Source organism: Anabrus simplex, chromosome 1, assembly GCF_040414725.1.
Source record: "Anabrus simplex isolate iqAnaSimp1 chromosome 1, ASM4041472v1, whole genome shotgun sequence".
NCBI classification, from domain to species: Eukaryota; Metazoa; Arthropoda; class Insecta; order Orthoptera; family Tettigoniidae; genus Anabrus; species Anabrus simplex.
The window spans coordinates 455,015,435-455,035,552 of NC_090265.1; the positions used below are offsets into that span (position 1 = coordinate 455,015,435).

The 20,118-nt window shown below is 42.7% G+C and overlaps 1 protein-coding gene across 2 annotated transcripts in view; it reads right to left on the reverse strand.

Annotated features, from left to right (window-relative positions):
- The window catches only part of LOC136867255 (uncharacterized), a 377,978-nt gene extending 362,030 nt beyond the window's left edge, over positions 1-15,948 (reverse strand). For both annotated transcript variants that reach the window (XM_067144399.2, XM_068225005.1), the window contains exon 1: positions 15,766-15,948. The gene's annotated coding sequence lies outside the window, so the exon portion shown is untranslated. The remainder of the gene's footprint in view (positions 1-15,765) is intronic.
- Positions 15,949-20,118: the final 4,170 nt, after the last annotated feature.

Sequence of the window (20,118 nt, forward strand, 5' to 3'; positions counted from 1 at the left end):
ATAACTACTTACATTAAAACAACCCAACTTAAGCGACTGCATCTATCGAGCTCTGTATGACAAATATTGGACGACCATGTACAGCTCGAGGATGGCATGTATAGAGCAAGTAAGTTTCTCAACGGCATTATACTTCAGATAAGCATGCAGCTATTAGGTCATGTTGAGTATGATATCAATAGGACATGCCAAAGAGATGGTAAATAATGAGCAAAATTGGGCGACCAGATATTGGTAAGATCCGATCCCTCTGCTGTCGAGTTTCGCGTGCAGTACTCTACCAATAAAGCTAAGGTGGCCTTGTCCTTTCTACTCTGTTGGCTAGAATCTTAGTTAAAGGTCTGGCACTATTGCCAGTAAATTCGCTGTGGGCTGTTAATACAGCATTTACCTTTCACGACCGCATAATACTTCAGATTTGCTGTGGCTGTCTAAACGAGTGAATCTGTTATGTGGTGCGGGTCGTTCAGTAGTCGGGAGATGGTGGTTTTGAATTACATCGTTAGCAGACCTGAATATGGTTTTCGATTGTTCTCCAGTTTCGCACCAGAATGATGCTGGGCTTGTACCTTAATTTAGGCTACGACTACTGTCTTCCTAGTCCTCATCCTTTCTTATGCCGTGTTCCTGAAGACCTACTTGTGTGACGTTAAAATAGGTAACAAAATGAAGGTACTGTTTAAAGATCTTGTACACTCCTGGAATAAATTCCTTCAGTCCTTAAAATTATTCCTCAGATGATCGTATAATACACTCTCTTTCTCGTGGCCTTTTTCCAGTTACCTGGGCTCAGCATCTTGAATTGATTTAGCACAGTTTGATGGCCTGGTGCCTTTCCTGTCTCGAACCATTTATAGAGGGGTGTAGGCCCTACTCACTATTGAGTGTTTCTGTGGTGGTTTTCATTGTAATGTGGTGTAGCATGCAAATGAAGACCAACATAAACACCCAGCCCCCAAGCTAGAGGAATTAGGTTGCATTCGGGAGGTAGTGGGTTCAAACCCAACTGTCAGCAGCCCTGAAAATGCTTTTCCTTGGTTTTCCATTTCCACGCCAGGTAAATGCTGGGGCTCTTCATGAATTAAGGCCATGGCCGCTTCCATCCCACTCCTAGGCCTTTCCTAACCGGCAGTCGCCGTAAGACCTACCTGTTTCGGTGCGATGTAAAGCAAAAAAAATGCAGAGGAATTAGCAACACGGGATTAAAATCGCCGAACCGGCCGGGAATCGAACCCGCGGCCTCTCACTCGAAAGCCACAGTGGTGACCATTTAGTCAATGAGCCAGAATAACGACCTTATTCCCTGGAATAAAATTCTGCAGTCCTTAAAAGTATTCCGTGCACGATGATGTAATGGATTAAAATTTATTTTAGTCCTAGTACTTCTCATGAGAAGAACATTCAGATACTTCTCTTGAAAGTTATATTGTTGGTGAAAGATAATCAGCATTTCTTGTCTGAAAAGGCACGTACAGTGACAGAATAGAATTCTCCGTCAGACTGTGCAGAAATCGATATCTCGTTTTGTACTAATGCTGCAGTAGGGCGTAGTCAAGTGGAGAACTATCCCAAGCGACCGTAGCCTCAACATGTCTCCAGCAGAATTTCTATGACGTTATACAGTGCGTCGTTTACAACTACTGCTGTCCGTTCAAATTTTAGAATTTTGAACTCGATAATTGTGTCAGAGTATTAAAAAACAACAAGAACTACTACTACTACTACTACTACTACTAAATATCGTATGCTTTATCCTGGTCAATTGCCCTGTAATCCATTAGTGTTACCAGAGCAACTTACGCGTCATGTTCAACGTCCTTTCTTGGCCACAACTATCCGGATTCATCCCCGTGAGTCAAGTATTTTTAGCACACTGTGTGTCCGACTCCATGGGGTTCACAGGTTCCAATCCTGGCCGGTCGGGGATTTTAACATTCATTGGCTAATTCCGATGGTTCGGGGCTGGATGTGTGTGTGTGTGTGTGTGTGCGCTGTCTTCATTATTAGAATTAATCATAGGTAGGACCCCATCGTCACTGAGGCACTGGTCACCTATACGGCCTCAACTCGAAAGACCTGCACCAGGCCTCTTCGGAGGCCACACGCCATTATTATTATTATTATTATTATTATTATTATTATTATTATTATTATTATTATTCTTGCACAATGTGTCTCCTGGTATGGGTGAGAACACGTTTGTTACTTTCATGAACCTGTCTCATCCAAGAGTTTTATAATATGAAAGTGACAAGAATGAGCTATGCTATGAGCTATGTGACCACTTTCTGTGTTGAATGACCTATCAGTCACGAATGATCTGCATTCTGTCACCCAGATGGCAGATTCTCTATCAATTGTTTACCTAATATTTTCTTAAATTATTTCAAAACAAAGTTGAAAATCTGTCCAATATTTCCCTTGGTAAATTCGTCTTCTTATAAACAGGTACTTCCCCCAATGTGTCATCTTTAATTCCAACTCTCCATTCATATAATGATATTTCCTACTATAAAAAACTTCAAACAAGCTTATTCGCCTACAAATGTCATTCGACACCATCTCTCCAATGACAGGTCGAAACATACCACTTATTCGATCAACTCGTCTCCTTACTCCAAAGTATTCCGAAGTCTTCACAACGTAATGTTTACGACATTTTCGTAACGCTACTCTTTTGTAGGAAATCACCCAGAACAAATCGCACTGCTTTCCTTTGATCTTTTCCAGTTCTCCAAAATACTGGAACCATACTTGGGGTCTTACCAGCGACTTATACTACCTCTTCAATACAACTTTACTTTCTTTCTCTCTTAATCAGCTTACCCTCCAGGGTCGGTTTTTCCCTCGGACTCAGCGAGGGAACCCACCTCTACCGCCTCAAAGGCAGTGTCCTGGAGTGTGAGATACTGGGTCGGGGATATAACTGGGGAGGATGACCAGTACCTCGCCCAGGCGGCCTCACCTGCTATGCTGAACAGGGGCCTTGGAGGGGGATGGGAAGATTGGAAAGGACAGACAAGGAAGAGGGAAGGATGCAGCCGTGGCCTTAAGTTAGGTACCATCCCGGCATTTGCCTGGAGGAGATGTGGGAAACTACGGAAAATCACTTCCAGGATGGTTGAGGTGGGAATCGAACCCACCTCTACTCAGTAGACTTCCGGAGGCTGAGTGGACCCCGTTCCAGCCCTCGTACCACTTTTCAAATTTCATGGCAGAGCCGGGAATCGAACCTGGGCCTTCGGGGGTGGCAGCTAATCACACTAACCACTACACCACAGAGACGGACTACAACTTTACTACCACCTCTAAATGCCCTCATAACAATATGAAGAAATCTGTAACATTTATTTATAACCTTGCTAATGTTATAAACCCAATCAACACAGTAATTAAAATTGAGGGGACTTTTCCTCTTGTTAAAACTTATAACCTGAATTTTCAGCTCTTTTTATCAACATACCATTATTTGATGTCCATCTCACAACTTCGTCCAGGTCTTTCTGCAGTGCCGGACTGAGTGGCTCAGACGGTTGAGGCGCTGGCCTTCTGACCCCAACTTGACAGGTTCGATCCTGGTTCAGCCCGGTGGTGTTTGAAGGTTCTCAAATACGTCAGCCTCGTGTCGGTACATTTACTGCCATGTAAAAGAACCCCTTCGGGACTAAATTCCGGCATCTCGGAGTCTCCGAAAACCGTAAAAGTAGTTAGTGTGACGTAAAGTAAATAACATTAGAAAACATTATCTTTCTGCAGCCTTTCACAATCTGTAACATTTATTACTCTATACTATAACATGCGAAATCATGGCTTGTTAAGTCCTTCAGTATATACATTTCTGTGGACTCTGTAAACTGATATGGAGTAACACCTCCTGGTCCACTGAAGATACTTCTCCAATGACACCGAGGTTTTCTATGACAGTTATTGGGGATACAACCCAGAACTATGGTCGTAATTACATTAAAGCAGCTATACCTTCTGATTGGTAGGAATTTAATAGATGTGCCAGGCTTCTTTCAAATGTAACTATGGCTTAGTGCCCATAAAATATCAGCAGAAAAGTAAGCTCTTAGTTTTAAGTAACTGTTTATGACTTGTTCATACTGTATTAATTGGAACTCGAGTTTTACTTACAAAGAAACTACAGGGACGTGACTTTTCATTTTGAAAAACTGAAATGCATTGGCCGGGATTTGAACCACGGCCGTATTTGTGAGAAGCAAGTGACTCGAGTGTCATACTCATCAGCACCCCTCTACCCCACAACACACACACAAATTTTTAAAAAAATTATCGGCGATATCGTCGTGTCGAACCCATGATTCAGGGTTCATTAATTGCTCGACCATGGGAACAGATCAGTTTAACACAAAAGGGAACGCATACTCATATCACCATTTATCACCACTTGTCTGAGTCTCACGGAGAGGAGAGGGCCGAGGTATCAGTTTATCGCACGGAGAATATCTCTCGCTGACTTCTGGTACGATACGGTATGCAGAGAACATAACATCTTCCTATCTGGTGACTTGGTATATTTCATCACACGTTCTGATCTCCAGAATCGTGTGTGATAAATCACGAGCGATGATATGTCTTGGAAGTTGAAGCTTACTGAGGTGTAGGCCTACTTATTTTACACATTTCAGTGCCATACCGCAACGTGTTATGTGTAAAACAATCCTCAGTCCCAACAGAGGTGTAACCTCAACAAATAATCTTGTATTTCTCATATTAAAACACGAGGCTGGCGTATTTGAGTACTTCCTAATACCACCGAACTGAGCCGGGTTCGAACCTGCCAAGTGTATCCGAGAACATGTTTTGCGCGCCAGTTCTATAGTTGCTTTTGCCGGGCTGAGTGGCTCAGACGGTTGAGGCGCTGGCCTTCCGACGCCAACTTGGCAGGTTCGATCGTGGCTCAGTCCGGTGGTATTTGAAGGTGCTCAAATACGACAGCCTCGTGCCGGTAGATTTACTGGCACGTGAAAGAACTCCCGCGGGACTAAATTCCGGCACCTCGGCGTCTCCGAAAACTGTAAAAGTAGTTAATAATAATAATAATAATATTATTATTATTATTATTATTATTATAGTTGCTTTCCCCAGTACACCCCAAGTGGGTGAGCTAGCCTACATGCACCGCTGTGTGAAGGTGTTGTTTGTAAATGTAATTGCACAAGCTAGGAATTAGAAGGAAGCAGACGTGGCCATGAGAAAGTTAACATCCTGGCATTTACCTGGAGCTTAAATATGAAATCACGGAAAACCATTTCAAAGATGGTAAATGAGAGATTCGAACCTACCTGTCTTCGGAGTATAGAGTTATCAGCCACTACTGGCCCTGTCTTAACGCACGGAGCTAATTTGCCGAGTAGGCCTACGTTAGACAAATACTGGGGCTGTATCTTAATGAAGCCTATGACCGTTTCCGTACCAGTCCTAGACCTTTCGTACACAATCGTCGCCAAAAACCTACCTGAATTGATCGTGCGCGGTTCGCGTAGCTGTGAGCTTGCATTCGGGAGAACGCTGGGTTTGAACCCCACCGTCGGCAGCCATGAAGAAGGTTTTCCCGTGGCTTACCATTTTCACACCAGCAAATGCTGGGATTATACCTTAATTAAGGCCACAATCACTACCATCTTTATCCTAGACCTTTCAACCCTGTGCGTCACCAAAAGTGTACGATATGTTAAGAGTGACGTTAAATCACTAATGAAAAATAAATTTAAAAATAAAATGAAATACTAGCATATATTACAAAACCCTTGCCTCGAGGTAACACTATGGATCTGGGAAAGTATCTGCGTTGTGATAACTTTCCAAACAAACAAACAAACAAACAAACAAACAAACAAACAAACAAACAAACAAACAAACAAACAAACAAACAAACAAACAAACAAACAAACAAATACCCGAAGAGTCACAAAATCTATGCCTGCAGTCTATACAAGTGAATAGTTTTCAAGAACAGGACAAAAATGTGGCAGAACTCCGTTTGGAAAAACTTCTCCAACTCAATGTAGCAACGCTGTACCAAAGTGAAAACGTCCAGTGTGACCTTTGATATATTCGACTACAACTGAGGATCGATTCCCGTACAGTTCGATATATTAAGCTCGTCAAATTAACTCACCTGTATACTTAATTAGGGGGTAGCGTTCCTGCCTCTTGTCCGGTGGCCCCCGGTTCGATTCCCGGCGGGGATTTTCACCGGGATATGAGGGCTGGTTCGAAGTCAACTCAGCCTACGTGATTACAATTGAAGAGCTAGTTGACGGTGAGATGTTGGTCCCGGCCTAGGAAGCTAAGAATAACGGCCGAGAGATTCGTCGTGCTGACCATACGACACTTCATAATCAGCGGTCGCATGGCAGGCCATGGCCCTTTGGGGCTGTTGTGCCATGGGGTTTGGTTTGTTTAATTAGTTTCATGATACGTAATGGATAACGTACAAGAGCACACATTGAAACCTCGCAGTCTGTGTGTGTGGCCAGCACGTAGTACGTATGTACTGTATATCTTGGACTTAAGAGTTGTCTCTCACGGATTTGATTACTTTTACTGTATGCATAGTCCGCACGTCTGTATCGCAGCTGTATAAATAAGTTATTCTAGTAGCACTATACTATCTGAAGTATTGCTGCTGGGAGGCAAAGAGGACAAAATGTGACTAACACATTCTCCACGAAAGAGTTGTTTCGTAACCCAAGAAGATTCTATCGAATGGAGTTGTTTTTCCAAAATTGTAATTCAAGATGTGTCGTGTAGTTGTAAGTGTGTATTCAGGATGTGGCGGATTTGAACTCCATGATTTTCCGGGCCATTTGCCATGCCATGTCACTGAACTCTATCCGTGTTAGTGCGTCATTAAAACACAAACATGAGAAAGTACTGTATGGAAACCCATTTTACTGCGATTGCTCTGATCGTCAACTCGGGTATTATCACTTAATTGCGTTGCATAAAAATACTTTGAGGTGTGGGGAATACACTTTCAGAATGCTTCTCGGAAATCGTCCAGGTTCAGACTCAAGTCACTAGCTCTCAAGATATAAAGTACCACGGACTTTGTGTCTGTTACACGGCTATAAAGGTAACCAATTGAAATAAAATCAAAACTGAAACTACAAAACAGGAACTAAATACAAAGTCTGTACCTACTCTTTTTTTTAAAAAACACTGCTGATAGTTCTAGATTAACTCTTGTGACAGTGATATCTACTGTATCATCAAGTCTGATAGTACCTTAAGATTTGTCATTCTTTACATTTCCGTTAGATATTTATGCCTGGGATACTAAACGTTGGAACAGCAGTTATTTTTGTACCAAAACTTCTAGTCGATGAAGTCCGAATACATTTTCTCGGAGACATGAGGTGGATGTATGAGAAACATCTACCATTTGTGATGATCGACACTTGTAAGGCAGTGCTGCCTGTGTGAGAAACGAGCAGGATGGCTCGCTGCCGTGTGAGCCTTAACTACGTGCTGCAACAAGTTCTCACATGGCCTAAGGAGACTCGAGAAGTGTGCTACTGTGGGTCAAGGCTCTCGGAGCCTTTTCAGTCCAAAAATCTTCACAGGATCGCACTCGTAAAAGATGAATGAGGAGAACTCAATTTGCTCTGTCAACGTTAGAAATGTCTAAAAGAAGAGCAGGAGCAAGATACGCAGCATAACATAAACAACGCAAACAATCATTCCAAACTGAGATGGCGCCTCACACCTGTAACCAGTGTTTTATTTAAGAAGATACAGTATCTGCCTGATGTGACAATGGGAAACCACGGAAAAGTCATATTCAGGGCTTCCAACAAAGGGATTCGAACCCACCATCTCTTGAATAAAAGTTTACAGGTACATGACCCATAGCGCGTAGCCAACTCGTTCGGTTATAATCTACATTACTGATAACTAGTTGATCATTCGACCTAAAATAGTTCCTTGTGGCAGTTCACTGTTACAGTGTCCGATTCCATGGCTAAATGGTTAGCGTGCTTGCCTTTGGTCACAGGGGTCCCGGGTTCGATTCCCGGCAAAGTCGGGTATTTTAACCATCAATGGTTAATTTCGTTGGCACGGGGGCTGGGTGTATGTGTTGTCTTCATCATCATTTCATCTTCATCACGACGCGCAGGTCGCCTACGGGAGTCAAATCGAAAGACCTGCACCTGGCGAGCCGAATTCGGACACTCAGGCACTAAATACCATACGCCATTTCATTTCACTGTTACAGTAAGCTACACGGCGAGCAGTAGCAGGTTTGTTTACCTAAACACAAGGCGACCACTCTGAATCAATCGCACAGATGAACAGTCCCGTTGATCCGCTCTGCCATTCGACTACTAAATCGCCGTCTTCTCCGTAACTACCCGGACCACTTCTTACTTTCTCTCTGAAAACAAACATATGCCTTTATGTACACAATTTTAGGGAGATATTTCAAAATGAATATTGAATCTGCAAACGAAAACGAATGGAAACAATATAAACTGCTGTTTTGCATGAAGTTCAATCCAACCTTAGGCATCTTCGATGAACATGGCTGTGTATTATCAAGGATCGACGAGCGTTTTATTCATTACACCCTGAACTTTAGAAAAATAAGTACCCGTACCTATAGACTACAGATTTTGTTAATCTTGTGATCATAAGCAATAAGACCTACAGTTTAACGTAGACCTTGAACCACAGTGACATTCACCTGCCAAATTAAGGTCCTACAAAATATGATGATGTTGATTATGATAATACTGGGAAGAGAGTCACGTCGTCAGCGTGACATCAGCTATCCCGCTTGGTTTTCGTGACCGGGTCTGCCACGTCTCGTATCAAACAGCTCCTCAATTGGTCTCAGATGCTGAGCAAATCCCGTTCCAGCCCTCAATCCAGAATTAAAATCCTTGGACTGGCCAGATTCAAATCCAGATTAAGAGACAGATACACATCCCCTATATTACGGGACTGGCCCGAGATCGACTAGGTGTGTTTATAAAAGTACGGTCATTTTTTTGGCCTCAAGGTATTATGGACGTTCTTTACTAACCTGAAAGGCAAAGGAGGAATGAGTAATCCACTTTCTGTTACTGGTCGTAGGTTATGTATGAGTTACACAATTTTCAATGCCCCTCTTCTGTTTCTACAATTAGTATTTTAAATAAAACTCATAGAAGATGACATTTATAGGCTTGTGGATTACTGTTTGACTACCTAGTTAAGAAGAACGTGTTTATAATGGTCTCAAGTATATTCACTCTGTATAAAAAGGATACGGGGTTCCTGACTTCGATACACTGAAACCTTCATCAAGAACTACAAACAAGAATTTTACGGAACAATGAATGCTCTTGTTCTTATTTATCCTTATTTCCGTAATTTTAGGATATTGTGTCATGGCCTTCAGAATTATATGCTGAATATGTGAGTAAAGTGACCATGTGATTATGATGTTTGTTACTGCTGTGTGTATATGCAATTCATCTGCGCTTTTAAGTGAAAGGGAGGTAGTAGAGTTGAACTATTCGACTGTAACTATTTTTAGTGATCATTTGAAGAATGACCAAAGAAGGGTTTTGGAACCGTAATTTCTCTGATGTTATGTATGCTCGCCAATTGGTCAGCGTATTACTACACTGAGCAATCCAGGTCAGAACTTAATACAGATGTCCGCCATTGTAGTGTTCCGACCGATTAGAACATATTCAATTGCCGCCTTTGTAATGGCGTGCACTGAATCTCAGATTACGCACTTGTGACAACAGAAGTGAACTAAAATGTCTTTGTCGACCATTGTAGAAGGGATATTTTTATAGTCCCTCACTTCAACTCTAGACGAATGCTGGGATAACACATAAAATATTGGCCAAAGCTGTTTCCCGTAGTTCCAGTCAAGGGTGCCTATAGCCGGGGGAAAGGGTGGGGGGGGGGGGCTGCGGCCCCCCTCTAGCTCTCGGGGAAAGGAAAAAACGAATGCACTCAGGTGTTTTTCTTTCAAGAATGATTTAGAAGTCGGTATTACGTAGAGGTGGTAGTACCGCCCCCACCAACAGGCAAGGGATACCGTGGGTGTTATTCTACTGCGGAATACAAGACGCCATTCATCTTCTAAAATATTAAAAATACTTTTCTTTTTCTAGTGGTTTTACGTCGCACCGACACAGATAGGTCTTATGGCGACGATGGGATAGGGAAGGCCTAGGAGTTGGAAGAAAGCGGTCGTGGCCTTAATTAAGGTACAGCCCCAGCATTTGCCTTGTGTGAAAATGGGAAACCACGGAAAACCATCTTCAGGGCTGCCGACAGTGGGATTCGAACCCACTATCTCCCGGATGCAATCTCACAGCCGCGCGCCTCTAACAGCACTGCCAACTCGTCCGGTTTAAAATACTACATACCCCCAGGTCTAGCCCCCCCCCCCTTCAAACTGTCATACGGGCGCCCATGGTTCCAGTCCCTGTTATTTACAACAAATGTGTATTACGAGAAAAGTGATGCCGATTCTGTGATGATGCTATATGAGGATCCAACCGGCCTTCGGGCTTTAACAGACCAAGGAAACTCCACTGAAGAACTACTTTCAGCATTGAACCTTATTTGAAGCCTTAGAATTGACCGTTACGTAAACAGAATGCTGTCAATTTATCCTTTCAATAGCGTTTATAAATGCGGGGGTGAACGGTTCGATTTTACTTCCAAGGTGAGTATTGGAACAGTGGTGGCTATTTTAGAAATCATATTATTATGCACGAACAGTCGTGGCTCACATCCAGACATTTTCCCATTCTACTACTAACAAGCGTCTTCATTTCCTCTACTTGAACGGCTGACACTGCACATTATCAACGAACAGACTGTTGAGTCACGTTTCGCGGATGGAAGCTAGGTGGCCATGTTTATAGTTTTTGTCGGTTCCGCCCACGTCTCTGAGGAGTCCCAACCGTCTCCCTTGACCATGAACGCGCTGTAATGTGGTGATTCATTCTCTGTTAAGCGATACGTACACCACAAGAGGGCGGGTACAATTCATTTGAACTTAACCACGAGCAACGGTTAATGTTTTCGAATTACCTCCGTCGCGCGCCTTTAAAGTAGAGTGAGCACATTGCAACATACCGGTACTTCTCGTATATTTAAAACGAGTTCTGTGGAATCAAGGTCATATAGTCTCAAGAGCATCTTGGTATGTATTTACAAGTTATTACATAAATGACCAGCAGGAATTATTATAATAATTTCGTGTGGCTATTTCTAGCCGGGTGCAGCCCTTGTAAGGCAGACCCTCCGATGAGGGTGAGCGGCATCTGCCATGTGTAGGTAACTGCGTGTTATTGTGGTGGAGGATAGTATTACGTGTAGTGTGTGAGTTGCAGGGATGTTGGAGACAGCACAAACACTCAGCCCCCGAGCCATTGGAATTAACCAATGAAGGTTAAAATCCCCGAACCGGCCGGGAGTCGAACCCGGGACCCTCTGAACCGAATGCCAGTACGCTGACAATTCAGCCAACGAGTCGGACAACAGGAATTATTCAAATATACCTATTATTGCTATAGTGATCAATTCATACGGGTGGAGGGGGAAGAGAACAATTCTCCATAGGGAGAACACAGAAAGAACAAGAATAACGTAAGTCATCAGAAATCAAATGCAGGTTGGCTGGCTGGCTGGCTTGGGTTAGAAATATGTTTCTATTAATCTAGGTTTATATGACCATTGTTAAGACCACGGGACTTTTCAGTATGACGTGGACCGAACGAGTTGGCTGTGTGGTATGAGTCGCGAAGCCGTAAGCGTGCATTCGGGTGATGATGGGTTTGAAAACCGTCATCGTCAGGTAAATGCTAGGACTATACATTAATTAAACCCACAGCCACTTCCTGCCTGGTCCTAGTTCTCCTAATTCTCGATGCCGAAAACCTATCTGAGTTAGTACGACACAAAATCGGTTACGTGGGATACGAACTATAGGGTCGTCACATCGTTAATCTGGAAACCACTTTTAATCAGTGGCATGTATGTGTGAGTGAGTAAATATTGATAATCTAAGTTACAGTCTGAACTAAAATTGGAAGTGTAATTGTTTGGTCTAGAAACTGGATACGAATTTCAGGTTTCAAACGAGGTACGGTCTCAGATTAGTTTAAAGTTAGTACATAAAACCTAAGAGAAAAACTACTTCCACGACTGTCACGATTTCAAGCCTGAGCATTAAAAGTAAAATATATGAAAATCCTCCAGATTCTGCTCCGTACTGTAGACATGCTCTCATTACTAATCAAGCACACTGAATTAACACGGTTCGAATTTATATTCCTCACTTGTCCAAGTGATTACGAAGTTGAAGTTGAATGAGTCGTCTTCTTCCTGCGCCGATTCTCCCACACCTTAGTGAGACCACGCGTGCAAATTGTGTCGCATGAAGGGACTTGGACTTGTTTTACAGCCGGATGTCCCTCCGAACGCAACCTCATGTCGATAGACACACGTTTCTGTGGTGGATGGTTGCGTGGTGCGTTGTTTGTGTTTCAAGAGATGTATATTGGGAGTAACACCAGACCCCAAGTCAGATGAATTACTAGAAGTGGCTAAAAACCCCAATCCGGCCGGGAGTCGAACCCGGCACCCTCTAAACCAAAGACCTCGACGCTGACGTTTCAGCCAAGGAACCGGACGGCGTCAGAATTGGCATGAATACCTCCAACGCGATTAACTCTTTGTGGGTAACCTACGTCTGAACATTGTAATAGTGCTGGAGTGGCGATACAAAAACTTGAATATTTGCGTCCAAATAAGTCTCACCAAATAATGAGTAACTTTTAGCTGTTCCTCCGGCTAATAGCACGTGTTCTACCTATCGAAGTATCGATCACGACCAATGTTTCTTTATACTCCAGAAATCTCGCACGACTCAGTATTTCAACATGGCTTCGTCGTTGGCTTGTGAATGAAAACTCATGATGTAAATTACAAACCCTTAAGACAGAAATAGTAATAAGAAGAAGGAACCAAACCTATACCATTCCGATTGAACCAAGAGCACTTTTATCACAACGGTAAGTTGAAAATTGTATCATCACAAATATATATATTATTTTCCTCAACCTTAGATCCTGTCTAAGGCTACGGTGTTTCGAAACATATTCGATACTACTTTATAGTGCAAACCTTCTCTGCCGATTCCGGTGTTCTGAGCTAAATACCAAGTAATTACTATTCCACATCCTCCATATTTATTTGCTATATCAATATGAAATATCTTCCTAGACTCCCCCACTTCATTTTCCTAAAGATCTGACGTCACACCAACGCGTTTTCGGCAACGATACAATAGGAAGGGGTTAAAACTGGGAAGGAAGTGGCAGTGACCGTAAGCTACAGCCTCAGCATTTGCCTGGTGTGGAAATGGGAACCAATGTTGTAGAGGGTATTGTTGAAACATACCAACTCTCAAGTGCAAGATTCCTGCTACACGGTCCTAACTGCGCAGCCAAACTGCTCTGTTTTCTCTCTCAGCTGATAAAAAGAACGTTGAGAGAATACTAACGGAAAGGCATTGTAGTTATGAGGGAAGAATTTCAGGCTATTTTCAGAACCTTCCGAACGCTGGCACTAGAAAGTCGATTGCGTAAGGAAATCCTTCAAAGTTACTTAGGAATATTGTCCACCTCCTTGCCTGAATGGACATTGTGGTGGCTTTTGGTTCAGAGGGCCCCACGTTCGATTCCCGGCCGGGTCGGAGAATTTAACAAAAGAAAGGTACATTCTCTTGGCTCGGGGACTGGATGTTTGTGCTGTCTCCAACATCCCTACAACTCATACACCACACGTAATACAGTTCTTCACCACAATTACGCGCAGCTACTTATACACGGCACATGCAGTCCACCTTCGTTGGAGGGTCTGCCTAGCAAGGGCTGCATCAGGCTCACAATAGCCACACGATTTTTTCTAGGAATATTAGCAGGTAAACTAAATACCGATATTTATTATTATTATTATTATTATTATTATTATTATTATTATTATTATTATTATTATTATTATTATTATCCGGAGGGCTCAGTTCATTCCGAAGGGCGTGGGTTCTATTCTCCATCAGGAGGTAAAGAATAAAGAAGAGAAACAGGAACGAAAGTAGTGAGATTCCTATTTTTTGAAAGGCACATGGGCGAGGGGTTTCAGTCAGCTTACAACAGATATGAGAACCCTAGTTATCTCCGGAGAATTGTACTTACTGTACTCTTTTACGACGCAATTTTAATCGTGCAGAGATTTTTATATTCTATAGCTTTAAATGAATTATTGAACAGTCTTCTTGATCGTAACGTTGACGTTTGAGATGGTTGGTACTGTCTGGGCAAACAAGTTAGCCTAAGAAAACGCTTTGGTAAACATATGTAGCCGTATGTATGTGTGTATGTATGTGTGTATGTATGTTCAGTCTTCAGTCCTAAGGCTGGTTGGATCCTCAACAGATCCGCAATCAGCTGTCATAGATGGCCTGGGCATCACTGAAGAGGCGTACTAGGGAAGTGAGGAGTGAGGTAGTTTCCCGTTGCTTTCCTCACCGAACCAGAAGTTGCTATTACATATCAGTCTGCCAAGCCCACTGAAATTCCTGCACCAGCCGACCCGATGAGCATTATTTTCACACCATTCATAGCAGGGACTGGCTACACAAGAAGTGGCATTACTAGCATTGCTCATACCTCAAATACTTTCATATTGTCAAAGCCAAGGATAAGACTGAAAGAGATCAATGAAAGTAACAAAATTACTCTAGCCTATACCAGAAGACATAGTGCACTGTAAACACTAGGTTCTGCCAGCAAAGGCATAGGTAAACATAGCACTTTGATTACAGCAAAAATGACCCCATTTAACTTCGAGACGTGAGAGCTACAATAGTTATAACTGGAAATACAAATGAAAAAAAAAAAAAAAAACGTGACAATTACAGAATCTTTTTTTAATATTTAATTGATTTGGATGGTTCTTCACCGTAACTACCTTGTCATGAAGCTGGCCTGATTATATTATTACTCTTCCTTATATTCCATCCCATTTATAAATACAGTGCCGTGCCATTCAATGGTTCGAACTCAGACTTTCATGACTTATTGGAGCAACAACTGATAGAATTTTATCTCTACATATTTCCAAGAAAACTCAGTGGGATTACTGATAATTTCATTCCTGGGATAAATAATTCTATATTCATATAATCATACTTTTACAACTATAAACATCACCAACAAAGATACTGTCAGAAAGGATGGAGGCACATACACGATCAAACCTAGAAATGTAGCAACAAGATTGTCGACGAATGCAGCAAAATATCTTGGGCATGTTCGTTATTTATGTAATATCTGAATACATTTTAGATACTACTTAGAGCCAGGAATGTCAGTAAGTTCTAACTGAAAATAGACATCTTTGGATTTAAACCTTGAATGCAAGTATTGAAAGGGCTGTTCTAGTTTCCTACGTGTACTTAGCGTACATGGAAACGATCAGTTAAGTTTCCTTCCTTTCTGTTCACCTGAGTCGCGATATAATTCTTAGTACATCCCTGCCGAGGTCTGGAATCGAACTCTAGGCCTAAATAACATCTAAACACATCAACAATAAGGTCGAGTTTTAATTAGGTAGGAAAATTAAATAGTGTCTCGTCGAATTGTAAAACGTGTAACATTTAAAGCCGTAAGTAATTAATCCTATTTCTAGTTAATTAATTAAAAGTTGTCTTACCTGAGCGTGACTGACTGCAACAAATTAAAGATGTTCCGTTGGAATGAAGCAATCCACTATTATACGCGGAGCACAACCCAATATGACAAGCATGCGAAAGGAACCAAAACAATCACAACAACAATACGTTCACGATGTATAGTTCTCGCGTGCCCAAGGCCTACTGTAAGCCAACCACCTGTCGTGTCCATGCACTTGCGCTTCCAGCCCGCCACTACTACACCTAGCTGTCGAGCCAGAGCCAGGTTCTGTTGACTACCACGCTAATGCGCATGCGTAGAGCTTCCATTCACCAGCGCACTGTTCTTGAAGGAAGAAAGTAGGAAGAAGGTATGGAAGAGAGAGGAAGAGAGACAAAGAGAAAAGCTTAAAGATACCGACCCCTATTGACAGGTGACTACGCAGAGTGGATGGAAACATTTTAGAGGCAAATAAATAAACAATTCATATTACCCCGCAGGCAGAAGTGCCGATAAATGTAGGTCTCTTGTCTTTGCGCAAGAGCGTGTTGCGTATAGCTCATTCATGATTTGAACTTGAGGTCACTGACCCACAAACTGTAAAGTGTTAAATACGTTCATGCGTACACATGTATGTATGTATTTATTTATTTTATTTATTTATTTATTTATTTATTTTGCTCTTGGTGTTATCTCGCACAGAATCAGGTAGATCTTTTTTTTTTTTGCTAGGGGCTTTACGTCGCACCGACATAGATAGGTCTTATGGCGACGATGGGATGGGAAAGGCCTAGGAGTTGGAAGAAAGCGGCCGTGGCCTTAATTAAGGTACAGCCCCAGCATTTGCCTGGTGTGAAAATGGGAAACCACGGAAAACCATTTTCAGGGCTGCCGATAGTGGGATTCGAACCTACTATCTCCCGTATGCAAGCTCACAGCCGCGCGCCTCTACGCGCACGGCCAACTCGCCCGGTCAGGTAGATCTCATGGGGACAATGGGATAGGATAGAGCTGGGACTGGGAAGGAAGAGACTATAGCCGTAATTAAGGTACTGCCTCGGCATTTGCCTAGTGCGAAAATGGGAAACCGCAGACAACTATATTCAGGGCTGCTGACAGTGAAGTTCGAACCCACCATCTCACGAATGTTAACCAACAGCCACACGGCCGTAACGGCTCAGCCATCTCGTTCGATATATTTAAATCACCTTCTTGGTTCTGCGGGTTAAACATGGACGCTTCAGTGTTGTATTCTGGGTTTAAATCCCGGTAATAATAATTTCGTGTGGCTATTTCTAGCCGACTGCAGCCCTTGTAAGGCAGATCCTCCGATGAGGGTGGGCGGCATCTGCCATGTGTAGGCAACTGCGTGCTATTGTGGTGGAGGATAGTGTTATGTGTGGTGTGTGAGTTGTAGGGATGTTGGGGACAGCACAAACACCCAACCCCCGGGCCATTGGAATTAACCAGTGAAGGTTAAAATCCCCGACCCGGCCAGGAATCGAATCCGGGACCCTCTGAACCGAAGGCCAGTACGCTGACCATTCAGCCAACGAGTCGGACTTAAATCCCGGTGACTCCACGTTAAATTTCTGCAGGATAATGCAGAAGTGGGACAGGATTTCCTCCTGTGGGTACAGGCAGAGAATATTACTGTATGCTACAACCTGAGATTTGTGCTGGACAAAGTGAAGGCGGGACAGGTTTTTCTCCGGTCCTCCGGTTTTCCCTGTCATCTTCCATTCCAGCAACACTTTCCAATATCATTTCAATTCATCAACCCAGAGAAGTGCGACAGGCTTCGGCAGCCGGCCAAGTGCCTCTCCTCGCCACTAGATGGGGACTTCATCAATTCCGTTCCTGACCCTGTTGAAATTGGAAACAGGCTCATTTTCACTAGCTCTTCCTGCCATAAACCTCTGGCAGTACCGGGAGCCGAGAACGGCAGTTCTACCTGTAACCATTACGCTGTGGAGGCGAACAGTAAAAGAGGTTATTTCCCCAGGAATTCTCGGCATAAAAGCGTGTGTTTGTAGCAACGGTGTCCCTAGCTTAATCTGGTATTACGTCCACTTGTTCCAAGGCCGAGCGAGTAAGCTGCGCCGTACGGGCCTCGTATCTGTGAGCTTGCATTCGGGAGATGGCAGACTCGAGCCACATACCCGGCAGCCCTAAAGGTGGTCTCCCATGTTTACACCAATCATACAACGGCTGTACCTTAGTTAAAGACAAGAGCGCTTCTCAGCCCTAGCCTATCCCTATCATATCGTCGTCGGAGACCTATCTGAGTTAGTACTATGTTGAAGAAAGAAAAGAAAAAAACTTGTGCTAGGTTTCTCACTTTCATATTTTTCATCCGACCGTCCTTCGTTAATTCCTTTTCTCTTCAGCCCCAATGATAGTCTGCCCTTCGTGGCCCTTTCCTTTCTTTTCCCGAACCGTCCTTCTTTCAAACGTCGAAGGTTTTTCCTCTTCTGATAATTGTTGGGAGGAGAAGGCTACTTAGTTGCACTTAAAGCGATAATCTCTACCATCACTACATGGAACAGTTTCTCTTCGAGATCTCAGGTTTCCATTAAGTATTTCGTTCTATTAACTGCGTAATCATCCGTTTCTAAGGATACCATTTTGTCAGCATATTTCTAAGGAGACCATTCGGCCACGTGGATGAATATCATTTATTTTATTTATGGTAGAACTAACACCCAACCTAACTTTCCACGATGAATTATTGAAGTATTACAATACTTTCTGGAGAGGCTCATGTCCCTGAGGTGAACTCAGCCTCAATACTTTAAAACATACAACGTAGTGCAGTCTAAGTCATTTCCATTGTCTGATAGCGAACTCAGTAGATATTGACACCCCTCCACAACCAGGTTCTGTTGACTACCACACTAATGCGCATGTGCAGAGCTTCCATTCATCCAAGTTCGTCAAGTAGTGTAATACAGTTAATTAATTAATTGTTAATTCATTATAGAACCACGTTACTGACAAAATGGTCTCTTTAGAAATACGCTGACACAACGGTATACTTAGAAACATATTATTATTATTATTATTATTATTATTATTATTATTATTATTATTATTATTATTATTATTATTATTATTGCTGTTTCTGGACCCATATTGTTAAGTTAAACTGATGCCTCTAACTTTTGAATGGAGTAAGTCATTCTAACGAAAGATGGTTCAGCATTGTGTTCAATAAGCACCTGGCATAGGTGGAGGAATTTTATAACGTAGAGAGTAATCAGTTACAGAAGTCAGTACGGCATAACTAAAATTAAACATATTTTTTTTCCATAATAACATTCACCTGTCTCGTTATCATCTAAGTGGCCTACAGAGAGATAATATTGAATAAGAAGACTGCGTGCTTATGTTACTGATTTTACGCACAACAAACTACTTTTATGGTTTTCAGGGACACCGAGGTGCCGTAATTTTCTCCTGCAGGAGCTCTTTTACATGCCGGTAAATCTACGAACACAGGCCGGCGTATTTAGCATCTTCAAATACCAACGGAGTGAGCCGGGATCGAACCTGCCAACTTGGAGTCAGAAGAGCTACTCAGCCCCGGGGACAGTATTTCTAGTGAATTTATGAATTTTAAGGTAAGGGTGTATTCTTCCCAAAGGCAGGTCCGAACCTCCGCAGAGGTGTGCCTGAGCCGGAGTTTACGTGCGGTAGGGTGGTCAATTCCTTTCCGCTCCTCCATTACCTTTACCCCTACCAACAGCGCGTGACAACTCATCCAAATCTTGACCACGCCCAATGTTGCTTAACTTCGGAGATCTCAGGGAATCCGGTGTTTCAACACGGCTACGGCCGTTGAATTTATGAATTATAGATACCATCAAAGCTAGCTCCGAACAGGCCTCGAAAGGCTTTGTAAGAGTGGAAGGTAAAGGCTTCCACTATCCGTAACCTCGGCACAAAGTGGGATAAAGTGGTTTGCTCTATGCCGGCTGCCTTACCCCCCCCCCCCCTCTCCCCTCTCCCGGAATTAACCTGATACTCTTGAGGCTGAGTTCACCTCAGAGACATGAGCCTCTCCAGAATTAGAAATCTTGTTTCTAAAACGTTTTGACTTCCTGACGAGGAATCAAACCCACGTCCCTCCGGGTGAACATATGTTCCTTTACCATCTCGGCTAGGCAGTGCCTGGTTGCAAGTTGAAGTTAAGCATTGTAAAGTAGTGGTGAAAGTATACCACCCCACAGCATTTCTGTCTTTTTTTTTTTTTCATTAGAATAATATGTTAGTCTAAATCGTAGGGAAGCGTCGCAGAAATTAATATTGATATCTTTTTAACACATGCTAATAATTTGCTATATTTCTAAAACAACATGTCTGTAATACTTACAAAATTTACTAATTATTT